Source organism: Artemia sp. Qi Xiang Cuo, chromosome 17, assembly GCF_049724085.1.
Source record: "Artemia sp. Qi Xiang Cuo chromosome 17, ASM4972408v1, whole genome shotgun sequence".
In the NCBI taxonomy this organism is placed as follows: Eukaryota; Metazoa; Arthropoda; class Branchiopoda; order Anostraca; family Artemiidae; genus Artemia; species Artemia sp. Qi Xiang Cuo.
The window spans coordinates 27,973,727-27,979,726 of NC_142810.1; positions in this window are offsets into that span (position 1 = coordinate 27,973,727).

The window sequence follows — 6,000 nt, forward strand, 5'->3', positions numbered from 1 at the left end:
CCCAAAGGGTTCCAATCCTCCTACCCCAACCCCGAAGGAACCCCCCGGTCCTCAAAGGCCCCCCAAGCTCCCAAAGGCCCTCCACCGGTCCCCAAATGTCCCCCAGGCCCCCAACTGCCCCCCCCCCCCGGACGCTCAAAGGCCCCCAAGCTCCCAAACGCCCTCCTCAGACCCCTAAAGGCCCTCCACTGGTCCTCAAAGGTCCCCCGGGCTCCCAAAGGGCCAACCGGCCCCCAAGGGTTCCCCGGACCCCCAAAGGTCCTCCCCCGGTCTCCTAAGGTCCACTGGGCTCCCACAGGCCCTCCCCCGGTCCCCAAAGGCCCCCAGGGCTCCCAAAAGACCACTCAATCCTCAAGGGCCCCCGGATCCCCAAACGCCGTCCCTGGGCCCAAAGGTCCTCCCCCGGTCCCCATACATGCACACAAAAACTTAAACACACACAAAAACTTACACACACACAAAAACTTACACACACACACGAAAACTTGCACAAACACCCCAAAACTTACACACACACACGCCAAAAATTACACACACACACAAACAAACTTACACACACACACACACACACAAAAACTTGAAAGAGTTGGAATATTTCAGTAGTGCTTGGGTATGGTTTACCTTGTCACAGTTAGATTTTCTTGATTTTTCAAAGTTCATTTTGAATTTCTTTCGTTGAAATGCAAGAGTTGGAATATTTCAGTAGTGTTTGGTTGTGGTTTACCTTGTCACAGTTACATTTTCTTGATTTTTCAAAGTTCATTTTAATTTATTTCATTGAAATGCAAGAGCTGGAATATTTCAGAAGTGTTTGGTTGTGGTTTACCTTGTCACAGTTACATTTTCTTGATTTTTCAAAGTTGATTTTGAATTTCTTTCTTTGAAATTCTAGAGTTGGAATATTTCAGTAGTGTTTGGTTGTGGTTTACCTTGTCACAGTTACATTTTCTTTATTTTTCAATGTTCATTTTGAATTTCTTTCGTTGAAATGCAAGAGTAGGAATATTTCAGTAGTGTATGGTTATGATATACCTTGTCACAATTACATTTTCTTGATTTTTCAAAGTTCATTTTGAATTTCATTCGTTGAAATGCAAGAGTTGGAATATTTCTGTAGTGTTTGGTTGTGGTTTACCTTGTCACAGTTACATTTTCTTTATTTTTCAAAGTTCATTTTGAATTTATTTCGTTGAAATGCAAGAGTTTGAATATTTCAGTAGTGTTTGTTTGTGGATTACCTTGTCACAGTTACATTTTCTTGATTTTTCAATGTTCATTTTGAATTTCATTCGTTGAAATGAAAGAGTTGGAATATTTCAGTAGTGTTTGGTTGTGGTTTACCTTGTCACATTTACATTTTCATGATTTTTTCAAAGTTCATTTTGAATTTCTTTCGTTGAAATGCAAGAGTTGGAATATTTCAGCAGTGTTTGGTTGTGGTTTACCTTGTCACATTTACATTTTCATGATTTTTCAAAGGTCATTTTGAATTTCTTCCGTTGAAATGCAATAGTTGGAATATTTTAGTAGTGTTTTGACCTGGTTTACCTTGTCACAGTTACATTTTCTTGATTTTTCAATGTTCATTTTGAATTTCTTTTGTTGAAATGCAAGAGTTGGAATATTTCAGTAGCGTTCGGTTGTGGTTTAACTTGTCATAGTTACATTTTCTTGATTTTTCAAAGTTCATTTTTGAATTTCTTTTGTTGAAATGCAAGAGTTGGAATATTTCAGTAGTGTTTGGTTGTGGTTTACCTTGTCACAGTTAAATTTTCTTGATTTTTCAAAGTTAATTTTGAATTTATTTCGTTTAAAAGCAAGAGTTGGAATATTTAAGTAGTGTTTGGCTGTGGTTTACCTTGTCACAGTTACATTTTATTGATTTTTCAAAGTTCATTTGAATTTCTTTCATTGAAATGCAAGAGTTGGAATATTTCAGAAGTGTTTGGTTGTGGTTTACCTTGACACAGTTAAATTTTCTTGATTTTTCAAAGTTCATTTTGAATTTCTTTCGTTGAAATGCAATAGTTGGAATATTTCAGAAGCGTTCGGTTATGGTATACCTTGTCACAGGTAAATTTTCATGATTTTTCAATGTTCATTTTGAATTGCTTTAGTTGAAAAACAAGAGTTGGACTATTTCAGCCCTGTCTGGTTATGGTTTACATTGTAAAAGTAAGATTTTCAAGATATTTCAAAGTTCATTTTGAATTTCTTTCGTTGAAAAGCAAGAGTTGGAATATTTCAGTAGTGTTTGGTTATGGTTTACCTTGTCACAGTTACATTTTCTTGATTTTTCAAAGTTCATTTTGAATTTCTTTCGTTGAAATGAAAGAGTTGGAATATTTCAGTAGTTTTTGGTTATGTTTTACATTGTAACAGTTACATTTTCTTGATTTTTAAAAGTTCATTTAGAATTTCTTTCGTTGAAATGCAAGAGTTGGAATATTTCAGTGGTGTTCGGTTATTGTTTACCTTGTCACAGTTACATTTTCCTGATTTTTGAAAGTTCATTTTGAATTTCTTTCGTTGAAATGCAAGAGTTGGAATATTTCAATAGTGTTTGGTTATGGTTTACCTTGTCACAGTTACATTTTCTTGATTTTTCAAAGTTCATATTGAATTTCTTTATATGAAATCCAAGAGTTGGAATATATCAGTAGTGAATGGATGTGTTTTACCTTGTAAAAGATACAATTTATAGATATTTAAATGATCATTTTAAATTTCTTTCATTGAATTGCAAGAGTTGGAATATTTCAGTAGTGTTTGGTTGTGGATTACCTTGTCACAGTTACATTTTCTTGATTTTTCAAAGTTCATTTTTAATTTCTTTCGGTGAAAAGCAAGAGTTGGAAATATTTCAGTAGTGTTTGGCTGTGGTTTACCTTGTCACAGTTACATTTTCTTGATTTTTCAAAGTTCATTTGAATTTCTTTCTTTGAAATGCAAGAGTTGGAATATTTCAGAAGTGTTTGGTTGTGGTTTACCTTGTCCCAGTTAAATTTTCTTGATTTTTCAAAGTTCATTTTGAATTTCTTTTTTTGAAATGCAATAGTTGGAATATTTCAGTAGTGTTTGATAGTGGTTTACCTTGTCACAGTTACATTTTCGTGATTTTTCATAGTTCATTTTGTATTTCTTTCGTTGAAATACAAGAGTTGGAATATTACAGTAGTGTTTGGTTGTGGTTTACCTTGTCAAAGTTACATTTTCATGATTTTTCAAAGTTCATTTTGAATTGATTTCGTTGAAAAGCAAGAATTGGAATATTTCAGCAGTGTTTGCTTATGTTTTACCTTGTCACAGTTACATTTTCTTGATTTTTCAAACTTTATTTGAATTTCTTTCGTTGAAAAGCAAGAGTTGGAATATTTCACTAGTGTTTGGTTATGGTCTACCTTGTCACAGTTACATTTTCTTGATTTTTCAAAGTTCATTTCGAATTTCTTTCGTTGAAATGCAAGAGTTGGAATATTTCAGTGGTGTTTGGTTATGGTTTACCTTGTCACAGTTACATTTTCCTGATTTTTCAAAGTTCATTTTGAATTTCTTTCGTTGTAGTGCAAGAGTTGGACTATTTCAGTAGTGTTTGGTTGTGGTTTACCTTGTCACAGTTACATTTTCTTGATTTTTCAAAGTTCATTTTTAATTTCTTTCCTTGAAAAGCAAGAGTTGGAATATGTCAGGAGTGTTTGGTGGTGGTTTACCTTGTCACAGTTGCATTTTCTTGATTTTTCAAAGTTCATTTTGAATTGCTTTCGTTGAAAAGCAAGAGTTGGACTATTTAAGATGTGTTTGCTCATTGGTTACTGTGTCAAAGTTACATTTTACGGATTTTTCAAAGTTCACTTTGAATTTCTTTCGTTGAAATGCAAGAGTTGGAATATTTTAGTGGTGTTTGGTTATGGTTCAACATATCACAGTTAGATATTCCCGATTTTTAAAAGTTCATTTTGAATTTCTTTCGTTGAAGTGCAAGAGTTGGACTATTTCAGTAGTGTTTGGTTGTGGTTTACCTTGTCACAGTTACATTTTCTTGATTTTTCAAAGTTCATTTTGAATTTCTTTCCTTGAAAAGCAAGAGTTGGAATATTTCAGTAGTGTTTGGTTGTGGTTTACCTTGTCACAGTTACATTTTCATGATTTTTCAAAGTTCATTTTGAATTGCTTTCGTTGAAATGCAAGAGTTGGAATATTTCAGTAGTGTTTGGTTATGGTTTACCTTGTCACAGTTACATTTTCTTGATTTTTCAAAGTTCATTTTGAATTTCTTTCGTTGAAATGCAAGAGATGGAATATTTCAGTAGTGTATGGTCGTGGTTTAAATTGTCACAGTTACATTTTCTTGATTTTTCAAAGTTCAGTTTTAATTTCTTTCATTGAAATGCAAGAGTTGGAATATTTCAGTAGCGTTTGGGTGTGGTTTAACTTGTCACAGTTACCTTTGTTTGATTTTTCATAGTTCATTTTGAATTTATTTCGTTGAAATGCAAGAGTTGGAATATTTCAGCAGTGTGTGGTAGTCGTTTACCTTGTCTAAGTTAAATTTTCTTGATTTTTAAATTTTCATTTTAAATTTATTTCGTTGAAATGCAAGAGTTGGAATATTTCACTAGTGTTTGGTTGTGGTTTACCTTGTTACAATTAAATTTTCTTGATTTTTCAAAGTTCATTTTTGATTTTCTTTCGTTTAAATGAAAGATTTGGAATATTTCAGTAATGTTTGGTTATGGTTTACCTTGTAAAAGTTACTTTTTATTTATTTTTAAATGCTAATTTGTATTTAGTTCATTTTAATTCAATTGTTGTAATTTTTAAGTAGTGTCTGAGTGTGGTTTAACATGTCACAGTTACTTTTTCGTTATTTTTCAAAGTACTTTTGAATTTCTTTCGTTGAAATGCAGGAGTTGGAATATTTCACCAGTGCTTGTTTATGATTTACCATGTCACACATTCATTTTTTAGATTGTTAAAAGTTCATTTTGAATTTATTTAGTTGTATTGCAAGTGTTGGAATATTTCATTAGAGTTTGGTTTTGGTTTACCTCGTCACAGTTACATTTTCTTGATTTTTCAAAGTTCATTCTGAATTTCTTTCTTTGAAATGCAAGAGTTGGAATATTTCAGTAGTGTTTGGTTGTGGTTTACCTTGTCACAGTTACATTTTCTTTATTTTTCAAAGTTCATTTTGAATTTCTTTCGTTGAAATGCAAGAGTAGGAATATTTCACTAGTGTATGGTTATGGTATACCTTGTCACAATTACATTTTCTTGATTTTTCAATGTTCATTTTGAATTTCTTTCGTTGAAATGCAAGAGTTGGAATATTTTGGTAGTTTTTGGTTGTGGTTTACCTTGTCATAGTTACATTTTCTTGATTTTTCAAAGTTCATTTTGAATTTCTTTCGTTGAAATGCAAGAGTTGGAATATTTCAATAGTGTTTGGTTGTGGATTACCTTGTCACAGTTACATTTTCTTGATTTTTCAAAGTTCATTTTTAATTTCATTCGTTGAAATGAAAGAGTTGGAATATTTCAGTAGTGTTTGGTTGTGGTTTACCTTGTCACAGTTACATTTTCATGATTTTTTCAAAGTTCACTTTGAATTTCTTTCGTTGAAATGCAATAGTTGGAATATTTAAGAAGTGTTTGGTTGTGGTTTACCTTGTCACAGTTAAATTTTCTTAATTTTTCAAATTTCATTTTGAATTTCTTTCGTTGAAATGCAAGAGTTGGAATATTTCAGTAGTGTTTGGTCGTGGTTTACATTGTCACAGTTACATTTTCTTGATTTTTCAAAGTTCATTTTGAATTTCTTTTGTTGAAATGCAAGAGTTTGAATATTTCAGTAGAGTTCGGTTGTGGTTTAACTTGTCACAGTTACATTTTCTTGATTTTTCAAAGTTCATTTTGAATTTCTTTTGTTGAAATGCAAGTTGGAATATTTCAGTAGTGTTTGGCTTTGGTTTAACTTGTCAAAGTTACATTTTCTTGATT